This window comes from Schistocerca piceifrons, chromosome 1 (assembly GCF_021461385.2).
Source record: "Schistocerca piceifrons isolate TAMUIC-IGC-003096 chromosome 1, iqSchPice1.1, whole genome shotgun sequence".
NCBI lineage: Eukaryota > Metazoa > Arthropoda > Insecta > Orthoptera > Acrididae > Schistocerca > Schistocerca piceifrons.
The window spans coordinates 349,622,514-349,638,392 of record NC_060138.1 but is presented as its reverse complement, the minus strand read 5'-3'; the positions used below and the strand labels follow the sequence as shown (position 1 = coordinate 349,638,392).

At 43.9% G+C, this 15,879-nt stretch overlaps 1 non-coding gene across 1 annotated transcript; it reads left to right on the top strand.

The window, feature by feature from the left end:
* The first annotated feature begins 634 nt into the window (after positions 1-634).
* Positions 635-709, top strand: Trnat-ugu. Its single transcript has one exon. It is a non-coding gene; the product is annotated as a tRNA-Thr (tRNA).
* The last annotated feature ends 15,170 nt before the right edge of the window (positions 710-15,879 follow it).

The following is a 15,879-nucleotide window of genomic DNA, read 5'->3' as shown; positions in this document are numbered from 1 at the left end:
TAAGTCACACATTTCTGTTGTCAACGCTAGTCGACGCTGAGGTGGTGTTAACAGCCACGCCACCGCACAGCGGATAACTGTAAACCAATGACTTGGGGTGACGAATCACACTTTACCCTATGGCAGTATGACGGATGTAACGACGTTTGGCGTATGTCTAGAGGACGTTGCCTGCTATCAACTGTATGGCAAACAGTGAATCACGGAGGAGGTGGTGTTATCGTAAGGGGTGTTTCTCATAGGTCGGATTAGCCCTTATTGCGCTTAAATAAGCGTTAAATGCGGAAGGATATGAACAGATTTTGCAGCATTGTGCACCACATAGAGTAGAGGAACATTTCGGACACGATGATTGATTGTTTCAGCACGACAATGCACCCTGTCATAAATCAGCACCTGTGAGACAATGGATTGTGGGCAATAACATTACTGAAATGTACTGACCTGTCCAAAATATCGTCCGGAAGCCAGCGGAAAATTTTGGGGTTTTATATTTGTATGGATATGGTGTCTCTTCTTTCGGACATGTGTTGGGGTGGGACACTACGAATGTAGTGTGTGGAAACACAAGGTGAGAATGTGGGTCTCGCGAGAGGCGAGCGCGAGATACTCCTCCAGTGGCCCTAGCCCCTGTGCCCCCGGTGGCTCAGATGGACAGAGCGTCTGCCATGTAAGCAGGAGATCCCGGGTTCGAGTCCCGGTCGGGGCACTAATTTTCACCTGTCCCCGTTGATATATATCAACGCCCGTCAGCAGCTGAAGGCATTAATGTAATTCTAATTTCTAACTTTGGGGCTGAGTCAGAATGTTGACGTCCCTCCAGATACACTACATTAAAATTGCTACAACAAGAAGAAATGCAGACGATGAACAGATAGGCCCTATTCATTGGACAAATATATTATACTAGAACTGACATGTGATTACATTTTCACGCAGTTTGGGTGCATAGGTCCTGACAAGGGAACCTCCCCATCGCACCCCCCTCAGATTAGTTATAAGTTGGCACAGTGGATAGGCCTTGAAAAACTGAAAACAGATCAATTGAGAAAACAGGAAGAAGTTGTGTGGAACTGTGAAAAAATAAGCAAAATATACAAACTGAGTAGTTCATGGGAAGACAGGCAACGTCAAGGACACTACAAATGCAGGAGCGCCGTGGTCTCGCGGTAACATGAGCAGCTGCGGAACGAAAGGTCCTTGGTTCAAATCTTCCATCGAGTGAAAAGTTTAATTTTTTATTTTCAGTTTATGTGACAAACTCTTATGTTTTCATCACTTTTTTGGGAGTGATTATCACATCCACAAGAAAACCTCAATCGGGCAAGGTAGATGAGTCTTTTTACCCCTTCGCCAAGTGTACAAGTTAGGTGGGTCGACAACATATTCCTGTCATGTGACGCACATGCCGTCACCAGTGTCGTATAGAATATATCAGATGTGTTTTCCTGTGGAGAAATCGGTTGAGCTATGACCTTGCGATCAAATGTTTTCGGTTCCAATTGGAGAGGCACGTCCTTTCGTCTACTAATCGCACGGTTTTGCGATGCGGTCGCAAAACACAGACACTAAACTTATTACAGTGAACAAAGACGTCAATGAACGAACGGACAGATAATAACTATGCAAAAACAAAGAAAAGAAAATTTTCACTCGAGGGAAGCTTTGAACCAAGGTCCTCTCGTTCAGCTGCGGCTCACGCTACCACGGGACCACGACGCTCATGAGCTCGCTTTCTCCATGATGTTGCTTATGCGTCCCGTGGACTACTCAGTTTGTATATTTTGCTTATTTTTTCACAGTTCCACACAACTTCTTCCTGTTTTCTCAATTGACCTGTGTTCAGTTTATCAAGGCATATCCACTGTGCCAACTTATAACTAAATCTGAGGGGGGTGCGATGGGGAGGTTCCCTTATGAGAAATCAGTACCCAGAACAACAACCTCTGGCCGTAATAACGGTCTTGATACGCCTGGGCATTGAGTCAAGCAGAGCTTGGATGGCGTGTACAGGTACAGCTGCCCAAGCAGCTGCAACACGATACCACAGTTCATCAAGCGTAGTGATTGGCGTATTGTGACGAGCCAGTTGCTCGGCCACCATTGACCGGACGTTTTCAATTGCTGAGAGATCTGGAGAATGTGTTGGCCAGGACAGCAGTCGAACATCTTCTGTATCCAGAAATGCCCGTACAGGACCTGCAACATGCGGTGGAGCATTATCCTGCTGAAATGTAGGGCTTCGCAGGAATCGAATGAAGGGTAGAGCCACAGGTCGTAACGCATCTGAAATGTAACGTCCACTGTTCAAAGGGCTGTCAATGTGAACAAGAGGTGACCGAGACGTGTAACCAATGGCACCCCATACCATCACGCCGGCTGATACGCCAGTATGACGGTGACGAATACATGCTTTCAATGTGCGTTCACCGCGATATCGCAAAACATGGATGCGACCATCATGATGCTGTAAACAGAACCTGGATTCATCCGAAAAAATTACGTTCTGCCATTCGTGCACCCAGGTTCGTCGTTGAGTACACCATCGCAGGCGCTCCTGTCTGTGATGCAGCGTCAAGGGTAACCGCAGCCATGGTCTCCGAGCTGATAGTCCATGCTGCTGCAAACGTCGTCGAACTGTTCGTGCAAATGGTTGTTGTCTTGCCAGCGTCCCATCTGTTGACTCAGGGATCGGGACGTGGCTGCACGATCCGTTACAGCCATGCGGATAAGATGCCTGTCATCTCGACTACTAGTGATACGAGGCCGTTGAGTTCCAGCACGGCGTTCCGTATTACCCTCCTGAACCCACCGCTTCCATATTCTGCTAACAGTCATTGAATCTCGACCAACGCGAGCAGCAATGTCGCGATACGATGAACCGCAATCGCGATAGGCTACATCCGACCTTTATCAAAGTCGGAAACGTGATGGTACGCATTCCTTCCCCTTACACGAGGCATCAAAACAACGTTTCACCAGGCAACACCGGTCAACTGCTGTTTGTGTATGAGAAATTGGTTGGAAAATTTCCTGATGTCAACACGTTGTAGGTGTCGCCACCGGCGCCAGCCTTGTGTGAATGCTCTGAAAAGCTAATAATTTTCATATTACAGCATCTTCTTGCTGTCGGTTAAATTTCGCGTCTGTAGCACGTCATCTTCGTGGTGTAGCAGGTGTAATGGCCAGTAGTGTACTAGCATCCAACATGACTTCCTTCTCTGGTACTGGCTCTTGAGGAAGAATGAGCCGTCATTCCTCCACATATACTCAGACACCTGCTCCCGCCAGAATTCAACACATCGTAAAGGTCAAGGATGGGCACACTCCATGTTTATGTCCACTAACAGGTGTTCAGATACTTCTGATCAGGCACCGTACACTCCACATCCCGCTTTATGATATGTGTGGTGGGGGGTACTTCCTGTTCCATTCGTGAATGCTACAAGCCACCAGTTGCAATAATATTCAGTCTACCAAAACTAATATTTACATGAAAAGAAATGTTATAAAAGAATGGATAAATATTTATCAGGTACGTGTTGTCACGACACGCCACCTCGTTTTCCTGGCACTTCATTTGGTGTCACCATCACGCATTACATACACTCCTGGAAATTGAAATAAGAACACCGTGAATTCATTGTCCCAGGAAGGGGAAACTTTATTGACACATTCCTGGGGTCAGATACATCACATGATCACACTGACAGAACCACAGGCACATAGACACAGGCAACAGAGCATGCACAATGTCGGCACTAGTACAGTGTATATCCACCTTTCGCAGCAATGCAGGCTGCTATTCTCCCATGGAGACGATCGTAGAGATGCTGGATGTAGTCCTGTGGAACGGCTTGCCATGCCATTTCCACCTGGCGCCTCAGTTGGACCAGCGTTCGTGCTGGACGTGCAGACCGCGTGAGACGACGCTTCATCCAGTCCCAAACATGCTCAATGGGGGACAGATCCGGAGATCTTGCTGGCCAGGGTAGTTGACTTACACCTTCTAGAGCACGTTGGGTGGCACGGGATACATGCGGACGTGCACTGTCCTGTTGGAACAGCAAGTTCCCTTGCCGGTCTAGGAATGGTAGAACGATGGGTTCGATGACGGTTTGGATGTACCGTGCACTATTCAGTGTCCCCTCGACGATCACCAGTGGTGTACGGCCAGTGTAGGAGATCGCTCCCCACACCATGATGCCAGGTGTTGGCCCTGTGTGCCTCGGTCGTATGCAGTCCTGATTGTGGCGCTCACCTGCACGGCGCCAAACACGCATACGACCATCATTGGCGACTCTCATCGCTGAAGACGACACGTCTCCATTCGTCCCTCCATTCACGCCTGTCGCGACACCACTGGAGGCGGGCTGCACGATGTTGGGGCGTGAGCGGAAGACGGCCTAACGGTGTGCGGGACCGTAGCCCAGCTTCATGGAGACGGTTGCGAATGGTCCTCGCCGATACCCCAGGAGCAACAGTGTCCCTAATTTGCTGGGAAGTGGCGGTGCGGTCCCATACGGCACTGCGTAGGATCCTACGGTCTTGGCGTGCATCCGTGCGTCGCTGCGGTCGGTCCCAGGTCGACGGGCACGTGCACCTTCCGCCGACCACTGGCGACAACATCGATGTACTGTGGAGACCTCACGCCCCACGTGTTGAGCAATTCGGCGGTACGTCCACCCGGCCTCCTGCATGCCCACTATACGCCCTCGCTCAAAGTCCGTCAACTGCACATACGGTTCACGTCCACGCTGTCGCGGCATGCTACCAGTGTTAAAGACTGCGATGGAGCTCCGTATGCCACGGCAAACTGGCTGACACTGACGGCGGCGGTGCACAAATGCTGCGCAGCTAGCGCCATTCGACGGCCAACACCGCGGTTCCTGGTGTGTCCGCTGTGCCGTGCGTGTGATCATTGCTTGTACAGCCCTCTCGCAGTGTCCGGAGCAAGTATGGTGGGTCTGACACACCGGTGTCAGTGTGTTCTTTTTTCCATTTCCAGGAGTGTATTCAACGCAATCACTTTGCAATGGCTTTACGATGAGTGTTGGAGTTGCCGACAGCTGAAAGCACAGACTTGAATTTCGGATCGTTCTACGTAGGAATCAATCGAAAACCAGAAAGGCGTGAAAATAATTCCTGCCCTTGTCGCGGACACTGCAGGGACACCAGTATTTAAAAATTTTCACGTTGGAAACAAAACGCTCAAAAGTTAAAAATAATTTCGAAAGCAAAGAATTGGAATTACAGTTTAGCGTGCAGTGTTTCTACGAAATGTCGGCTACTCTGTTCTCTACAACATGGTTTGCATCGACTTCACCCTGATTGGCTTTTTAGTCACTTAATTTGCGCATTGTCTGGTGGGGGCGACTGATGTAAAATTCGAGACGTAATGGACTTGCGTGTAATATAAACTTGTGTGGAGAAGATTGCATTAACTGCATTCAAAAATCAAATGCTACGCATTTTGTTGCCATGTGTTACAGACGACGAAATGAAGTCTTTCTTGCAATGTTCCTATTACTTCACTGTAGTTACGTATCCGTACACTAATAATCCAAATTACTATTTTTGCCGCATACATCAAGACACGAGACATCTGAGCAAAAGAACCTGCTTCCAACATGTTAATTGCTGTTTTGTGTTGCAGTTCTTGCGCTGATGGTAAAATAACTGAACTACACTGCGCAGTCAGTTCTTGGAACATGCGATGAAAAACCCCACAAGCGGTATCTTCTCTCCAACTTCTGGTGGTTTTCTCTGATAACGCTAACGGCTAACTGAAAGCTCATACGTTAAAGACAAAAAACAATAAAAAAGACGTTGTTAGTATTGGTTGAGGGCTATAAAAAACCACCGAAAATGTAAAACAGAAAAGCGTGACACGTAGTCAATTAGTTTTAACACCATAAAGTGCTAGTCAAAAACAGCGTACAAATTCTTCTTTACCTTTTCTTTCATGGGGCTCGATGTTATTCGTTTGCTGGAAACTGAAGGCATCTAAAATGCTTTAAAATTGAGGTCACAGGTCACTGGCAGTAGAATAAAAACATCAGCGCCACAGACGTATCTAACTAAGCTGATACATTCTCCCACCCTAGACACGACAAAACTTGTATCAAGTATTCATATCAGGTACAGAAATGTTGGGTTCTCTATACTTCTACTGGCTGTCTTCCTTAACCCCCCCCCCCCCCCCTCCTCAGAGGTTACAACGTTAAATAGTCAATTACTGCAAATTTATTTGGACACGATATCTGTACCGTGCGAAAAGTGGCAACTGACCTTAAATAAAAAGAGTGAGGTTCTCGATATGAGCACTAAAAAATAATTCGTTACGTTTGCGTTACACATTAAATCGCACGAATTTAAAGATTGTCGGTTCAGCCAAACACAATTACAGTTACAACCAACTTGAACTGAAACCATCACACAGAAAATGTTTTGGGAAGGCGGACCAAAGGCTGCGTTTTATTGGCAGAAAACTTAGAAGATGCTACAAATCTACTAAAGAGACTGCCTACACTGCACCTACCTGTTCTCTTCCGGAGTATTGCTGTTCGGTGTGAAATCATTACTTGATAGGATTGACAGAGAACTTCGAAAAAGGTCAAAGAAGGCTGGTTTTGTACTGTCGCGAGAAAGGGGAGAGAGTGTCACGGATATGGTACGGGACTTGGGGTTGCAATCCTGAAAAGAAAGGTGTTTCTCTTTGCGGCGATATCCACAAAAGTTCAGTCACCACCTTTCTCCTTCGAGTGTGAAATTATTTTGTTGACTCACCCTAACACGGGGAGTAATTACCATTAATTAATTAAATTAGAGCTCATACGGGAAGATTTAGGCGATCGTATTACTCACTTGTTGCTCGAGAATGGAACGGTGAGAAACTGTGAGGGAGTGGTTCTATGAATCCTCTGCCAAACACTTGAGTGTGAATTGCAGAGTATTCATGTAGTCGTAGTTTTAGTACGTACTGATTTTTTTTAAAAGGATAGTTTCGAACGTAACCAGGAGATCTTTTGTTTACCTTTCGCTAAAGACGAGTGTAATCTTCTAACGAGTAAATTAATGAACATCGAAAGGAGGAAGGGAGGGAAAGACCAGATAAACAGGACGTCAGAGATGAGACTCAAGTTCATATGGGGGGAGGATGAGAAGGGAAGTCCCAGGGTTCTTTACAAACCCTACCATTTGACGTGATTTAGGAAAGCTATGCAAAACGTAAATGCAGCTGGTCTAACGGGGATGTGAACCCCGCTCCTTACGAATGCGAATCTAGTACTTTAACAACTGCACTATCTTCTTTAGCATCCTTCTCTCTCTCTCTCTCTCTCTCTCTCTCTCTCTCTCTCTCTCTCTCCCCCTCAAACAGGTCACGAAGGTCAAGCGGTACCGATCGGCCGCCCTGTCGTCCTCAGCTCAGATGCGTCACTTGGATGCAGGTATGGAGGGGCAGTGGTCAGCACACCGCTCTCCCGGCAGTATGTCAATTTACGAGACCGGTTCCGCTACTTCTGAATCAAATAGCTGCTCCTCAGTACGCCTCACAAGGGCTGAGTTCACCCAGCGTGCCAACAGCGCTCGGTAGACCGGATAGTCACCCATCCAAATACCCATCCCATGCCCGACAGTGCTTAACTCCGGTTATCTGACGGGAACCGGTGTTATAACTGCGGCAAGGCCGTTGCTTTCTTTGGCGTCCAGACTAGAAAATTTTCTCAGCTCTCTGTGTCTGGACTATTTTATCCCGTGATGGCATGAGCCAGGAATGGGGCAAAATAAGATCCAATATTCAAAGGCAAAAGAGGATTGGGAACACAGAGAAATCAAATTAAAAAAGTAAAAAATTAAAAATTAAAAAACGCAGCTTGCCATTTAAATTCATGTCAACAGCGAGGTCGTTACGGAAGGAGCATTAGGAAGAACGGGGGAAGAAAGTCGTTCATGGCCTTGTTAAAGAAACCATCTCTGCTTTAAACCACAAAAACCAAAATCCCCACCAATAGAAGTCTATTTTAGCCCTGCGACACACGTATACGGGTCCAGTATCTTATCGGCGCTTCTCTTCCTTTGATTACTTTCATCTGTCGACATTTTCCTGGTCGCTTAGAGAGAGGGTTTCGAAGAGCGTAGGAAATAATTAGACAAACCGCCGCAGGAAGAAGAGAGAATATGTGTCAGGGGGGTTGAGGGGAACAAATTACGCCTACACCACGCTGTGCTGGCACAACAAATGTGCTCTGTTTTTCATATCAAACACTAATACGAAATCACATACGGAAGTAACGATCACTAATATTTCATGAAAGCTCCTTCCAATTGTGGTACTTACTGCTAACAGCTCTGTCTAAGTTCTAAAAACGGTTCCCGTGATATTTTTAATTATTTTCCTTGCGATATTTCAACAAATATTTGACTATAAGTAGTAGGTACCTCCTGCAATATTCCTGGAACAGCTACATCGTACATTTTGAACAAACATGCCCCATGGCTGCCATATTGCTACACACAATATTGTTACTGTTAGGCCCACAAGCCTGGCAGCGGCTGGACGCAAAGCAAAACACTAGCAGCCCGAAGTTTTCCGAGTACAATCGAATAATACCGTTCTGAACTAGAGATCCCTACGATCAGAAAGACAGCAAACGAAGTTTATGAGGAATGACTTCTCCTTACAGAAATAGAAAGATAAAGTTAGTAAAACCCACTAATGAGACAATTTTCAGTAACATTGTGGATATCTCCCCACTAAAGAATTTCTTACACATAATGCACAGGAAAGGATTGAATAAACAGACAAAATAAAACATTTCTTCAAGGTATTTTACAGGAAACTGAGGTGCAAAGGCAACCGGACATGAATAGTGAAATGGAAGACAGAAGGTAAGGGTTGCAGTAACTAGGTTTCAGCTGTAGAACTATCGTGATTGTAATATCATTTGGTGACATCCAAAATAATTGCAAAATTCTTAAGAAACTGGTCTCTAATTGCAAATTATGCAACGGTGCCCGCTTCAGGCAACGGTATACAGAGCCTGTGTCACGTTGGAGAGCATATTTTCATTTTCTTAGCTTTAACAGCTGAGTTCCTGAGATTCTTGGGGTTTCTAGAAATTATAAGGTATAGAGGAACGAAAAGAACCATAGTACATATGGTATCCAGTTGTAATCAGTAGTCAGACATGTTGGATGGAGGTCGTTAATCTGATGTGGATTATGACATCTTAATTATAAATGCAAATTTTCAAAACTTTGTATTGTACTGTTTATTAACAAAACGTGTAACTGCGACCATGGCTGAATAGCTTAAACACAAAGCTGATGCATCGAAGCACACACTCGAAGTGGTACAGAAATGTCCTTTCAGTTTCTCCCTAGAATTGTTTGTATTTACTTCCATATTAAGCCTCTTAACTTCCAGCGCTCTTCAAAGGAAGCCGCTGCGCAGCAGCATTGTCGGCTAGTCTCTGGAAGCAGTCCTTTTACGCGCTTACACGCCGCCTTCGACTGTCTTCTGCCTTGACGGCTTCCGCGTTGTGTCGTTAATTAACTCTATGCTGTAACTTCAGCTTGTCTGCAGACATCCGATTTGTTATAAATATACAACTACATCGTCGAGAGTGGAATCTCACGGATTTGCACCTAACATGAATGAGTGTCCCCAGAAATTTACCCGGGAGAGAGGGGATTTGGATGCAAGACTCTAAAATTGCCGTTTTTTTTATACATATATGTAGGTGATTTTTGAATTGTCACGCCATAAGAACTACACTTGTGTGCAAAACCTAAGGACCGATTAAACTTTTCCATAATGTGTCACTGCTAAGTAACAGCGCTTGATGAAACTCGGATTATACGTGGAAAGAAGGTAACTGTAAAAAACTATGCTACGACACAGAGACCCCGTTGCTACACCGAAGTCCGAAACGCGAATCGATACCACAAACGTTGGCGAGAGCTCGCTACAGTCCGCAACGACTTAATGGAAGCGCTCCAAAAGACCACGCTCCCTTCTCAGCAACACTAGCACCTTCGTACTGACGTTAGTGTAATACTGAGTAGGCAGGATCTCAGCCCCAGATCGATAACTGAGCTACAGCGCTCATCATCATCATCATCATCATCATCATCATCATCGTCTAGGACCAACGTGGTAGTTAAAGTTTCTGATGGACTTGTTAAACACTGAAAATTGTTCCTGAAGAGAATAGTTTTGTAATAAGTGCATCAAGTGTAGATTGCTAGCCAATGACAGTTGTAAATTAGACAGTCAGTATACCCGTGATAAAGAACTGCATCAATGTTAAGTAAATCTTTTATTCTTATGTACAATGAAGAGACAAAGAAACTGGTACACATGCTTAATATCGTGTAGGTCCAACAGGAGCAAGGAGAAGCGCCGCAGCATGACGTGGAATGGACTCGACTAATGTCTGAAGTAGTGCTGGAGGGAACTGATACCATGAATCCTGCAGAGCTGTCCATAAATCCGTAAGAGCACGTTGCAAGGCATCCCAGATATGCTCAATAATGTTCATGTCCGGGAAGTTTGGTGACCAGCGGAAATGTTTAAATTCATTGGAGCGTTCCTGGAGCCACTCTGTAGCAATTCTGGACGTTTGGCGTGTCGCATGGTCCTGCTGGAATTGCCCAAGTACGTCGGAATGCACAATGGATATTAATGAATGCAGGTCATCAGACAGAATGCTTACATACGTGTCACCTGTCAGGGTCGAATCTAGACGTATCAGAAGTCCCTTATCACTCTAACTGCACACACACCACACCGTTACAGAGCTTCCACCAGCTTGAACAGACCCCTGCTGACATGCAGGGTCCATGGCTTCATGAGATTTTCTCCATATCCATACACGTCCATCCTATCGACACAATTTGAAACGAGACTCGTCAGACCAGGCAACATGCTTCCAGTCATCAACAGTCCAATGTCGGTGTCGACGGGTCGAGGCGAGGCGCAAAGCTTTGTGTGGTGCAGTCATCAAGGGTACACGAGTGGGCCTTCGGCTGCAAAAGTCCATATCGATAATGTCTCGTTGAATGGTTTGCACGCTGACACTTGTTGATGACCCAACACCGAAATCTACATCAATCTGCGGAAGGGGTGCACTTCTGTCACGTTGAACGATTCTCCTCAGTCGTCGTTGGTCCCGTTCGTTGCAGTATCTTCTTCTGGCCGCAGCGATATCGGAGATTTGATGTTTTACGGGATTCCTGATATTCACGGTACTCTCGTGAAATGTGTAAGCAGGCTGTTTAGGTTTTTATGTTGGTAACGTCACCTAGCGCTCTGTATGAAAATCAGTGGCTGTGCTGTGCGCAGTCTGTGGCTGGTTGGCATTGGTGGAATAGTCGCTATTGTAGTGTTGGGCAGTTGGATGTGAACAGCGCGTAGCGTTGCGCAGTTGGAGGTGAGGCGCCAGCAGTGGTGGATATGGGGAGAGAAATGACAGAATTTTGAGAGCGGACGATCTGGACGTATGTCCATCAGAAATAGTAAATCTGTAATACTGTATATAATGAACTGATATATATATATTATGACTTTTGAATATTATTAAGGTAAATACATTGTTTGTTCTCTATCAAAATCTTTCATTTGCTAACTATGCCTATCAGTAGTTAGTGCCGTCAGTAGTTGGAATCTTTCATTTAGCTGGCAGTATTGGCGCTCGCTGTATTGCAGTAGTTCGAGTAACGAAGATTTTTGTGAGGTAAGTGATTCATGAAAGCTATAGGTTATTGTTAATCAGGGCCATTCTTTTGTAGTGATTTTTGAAAGTCAGATTGTGTCGCGCTAAAAATATTGTGTGTCAGTTTAGTGTTGATCGGAATAGGTAAAGAGCGAAATGTCTGAGTACGTTCAGTTCTGCTCAGCTGTTTGAAAATCAAATAATGTATGAGGTTTATCAGCACAGTAATTTATTAATTTTTCTAAGGGGACGTTTCAAATGGTCTTACAGGAAACTCTTCACTTCATCGCTACCTCGGAGACGCTGTGTCTCATCGCTCGTACGCTGACTGTAACACTACGTTCAAACTCACTTAAATCTTGATAATCTGCCATCGTAGCAGCAGTAACTGATCTAAAAATGTGCCAGACACTTATATGGGCGTTTCCGACCGCAGCGCCGTATTCTGCCTGCTTACATTTCTCTGTATTTGAATATGCATGCCTACACCAGTTTCTTTGGCGCTTCAGTTTATAATAAAGCAAGTAGTTATTTGTTCATGAGACCCAGAAAATATTAGATACAGGCTCCCAGGTAGATGCTATTTTTCTTGACTTCCGGAAGGCGTTCGATACAGTTCCACACTGTCGCCTGATACACAAAGTAAGAGCCTACGGAATATCAGACCAGCTGTGTGGCTGGATTGAAGAGTTTTTAGCAAACAGAACACAGCCTGTTGTTATCAATGGAGAGACGTCTACAGACGTTAAAGTAACCTCTGGCGTGCCACAGGGGAGTGTTATGGGACCATTGCTTTTCACAATATATATAAATGACTTAGTAACTCCGCCTAAGCCGGTCCCAAGCCCGGTTGTAAAAGGAGGAGGGGGAGGAGTAACACCTCGTAAAAAAACCTTGGTTCACCTGGCCCGGGTGATAGTACCTTGTGAGGGTCCCTTGCCAGGGATACGGCGAAGACCTCAACGGTAGTGAAGACGGAGATGAAGATCATCGGTACGGCGGAACTGGCGGAAGAGGCAAGCACTATCAACAAGATAAAGCATATTGAAAAGCCCAGACACGTCTGTGTGGCAACCACCGGTACTCTGGCCAGCGTCTGCTCACCATGTGAGGTGCGGCTGAACACCAAGCTCCAGGAACTAACAATCCCTGGTTCTAACTACCCAGCATTAGCTGGAACTTAATTACAAGCAGTATGATTCGTACAAGTAAAATTAATATTACCCCAGGTGGCCAATCCACTCGCCCTGTGGCGACAACCAAGCTATCGGATTCTGGGGAGCTTGGGCTCGTACGACAGAGAAAGTCGGAGTTCTCTAGTAAACGTCCACGAAAGTCCCATACATTTATTGGCACTTTTAACATTCAGACACTAATTCAGACAGGCAAACTTCATAATCTTACAACAGAACTCAACAAACAGAAAATTCAAATCCTTGCTCTCCAAGAGACCAGATTCACTGATTCAGAAACAATAGACTACAACAATGACCGTATCTTTAAAAGTAAAACAGACAAGAAAATTGGCAAAGGAGCTGCAATATTTGGCATGGCTTTTATTGTAAATAAGGACACCCTTGACTCTGTTATAGACATGAATCAAATCAGTAACAGACTAATGACCATGCGAATCAAGCACACCAACAAAATATATACATTTATTAATGTTCATGCACCTACCAACATTGCCAACAAAAAAGAACCGGAGAAGACAGAAAAATTTTGGGAAAAACTCGAAACTGAAATGTCCAAAATTCCAGAGGAGGATGTAAAAATTCTTCTAGGGGATTTCAACGCGCAAATTGGCAAAGAGAGGAAATATAAAAAAACAGTCGGTAATTACCCTGCACACAAATTCACAAACAAGAACGGCATGAGACTCATCGAGTTATGTCAGCAAAACAACCTAAAAATCGTGACAACATCACTTCGAAAAGACCCCAAGAAACAAAAAACATGGAGATCACCAAACCTTCAGCTTGGTGAATTTCAAATAGACCATGTTGCGATCTCCTATGACTTCCAGAAAGAAATACACGACGTTCAAGTCCGCAGAGGGGCAAATATAGATTCTGACCACTACCTTACCAGAGTTAAAATTAAATTCACTCCAAAAAGGAAACGCCAAAGGAAATCACCACTAATTCCCAAATTTGACTTGAAAAATATCAAGGAATCAGAAATTACAGAAGCATGGGATAAACAACCAACAAACAACTGGAAAGATTTCCGAACGAAAATTATACAGAAAGCAAGAGATTTGATTCCGTTAAAGAAAATATCCAAGCATCCATGGTGGAATTCGAATTGTGATAACGCATTAGAAGAGAGACAACAAGCCTTTTTAAATTACAATTGTGACAAATCAGAAACCACACAACAAACATTTTTCAAAGTGAGAAAACAAACAGCTAAAATACTTAGACAAACTAAAAGAAAATACCTTAATGAACAGCTAAACACAATTGAAGAAAACTTTAAGAACCACAACACTCAAGATTTTTATAAAATATTCGCAAATCAAATCAAAGGATACACTCCACAAAATCTCTGCTTCCGGAAACAGAATGGAAAATTGGCACTAACTAACAAAGAAAATTGCCAAGAACTAGCTAAATATTTCTCACAACTCCTAAATTGCCCACAACCAAGTACAAGATTCCCCAGATTACAACCAGAACACACGAATGAGACTTCACTACCACCATCTCAAGAAGAAATTTATAGTCACATTAGAAAACTCAAAAATAATAAATCATCGGGAGAAGATGGAATTGTAGCTGAACTACTGAAAAACCTTGGTCCAAATTCGTTAAAAGAGATCACTAGCATCATCCAAGAAATTTGGCAGACAGAAAATATCCCAGAGGAGTGGAAGTGTGCACTAATTCACCCATTGCACAAAAAGGGAGAGAGATCAGACGTAAATAACTACAGAGGCATTTCACTTTTACCAGTTACCTACAAAATTCTATCTGCATGTCTCCTAAAGAGGGCACAAGAACAACTAGAACATACAATTTCAGACTACCAAGCAGGCTTTCGTCCTAATAGATCATGCCCGGAACAGATATTCAATCTTAAAACTATTTTAAAGATTAAAGCAATCAGGTCAAAACCAATAATCTGCACATTCGTTGATTTCAAAAAGGCATACGATTCCATAGACAGACAGTCTCTATGTCACATTCTCGAAGAACGAGGCCTAGACACTAAAACCCGAAAACTAATTGAACAAACACTAACAGAAACCAAATCAAAAATTAAATTCAGAGGGGAAATTTCGGAACCATTCTCAATTAAAACAGGAGTAAGACAAGGAGATGGGATCTCACCACTATTATTCAATATAGTTTTGGACAAAGTTATGAAAGAGTGGGAAGTAACACTAAGGAAACAAAGCTTTTGGAAGCCAATTGAACTAGGAAGAGGTAAAGGAAAATTGAACATCCCTTATTTAGCGTTTGCAGATGACTTGGCAATTATAACTGACAGTGAAGAAACAGCAGTAAAACAAATTGAGACACTTAAAGAATGTGCTGAGAAGGTTGGCCTGCAAATCTCCTTTGAGAAGACAGAATTCATCTGCTCAAAATTAGATATTTCGAAACTAAAAACAAAGTATGGTGAAATAACTAGAGTCAAGCACTTTAAGTATCTCGGTGAAGTTATTGAACCAACAGGACTTGAGAAAATAGCACAAAAAAACCGATTACAGAAAATCAAGAAAGCATTCGGACTTATTCAAAATATATATAACAAGAAATGTCTATCAAAAGGCACTAAAATCAGACACTACAACACAGTCATCAAACCAACAGTCACATATGCAAGTGAAACACTCTCCCTGAATAGAAAATTAGATTTACACGAAATTAAGAAAGTAGAGAGAAAAATTATTAGAAAAATCCTAGGACCACGATACACACAAGATGGATACAGGCTGCAGACTACCGAGACAACCGAAAAAATATCAAACATCGAGGCAGATATCAGGAAGAGGCGGATGAAGTTTTATGGACATATAGACAGATTACCTGGAAACAGGTTAACTAAACGTCTATTGGACTATATGACATCACTTAAGGCAACAATACCCTGGGTAACTGAAGTTAAGAAGGATTTGAAAAAGGCAAAAATTGACATAACAAACACATCA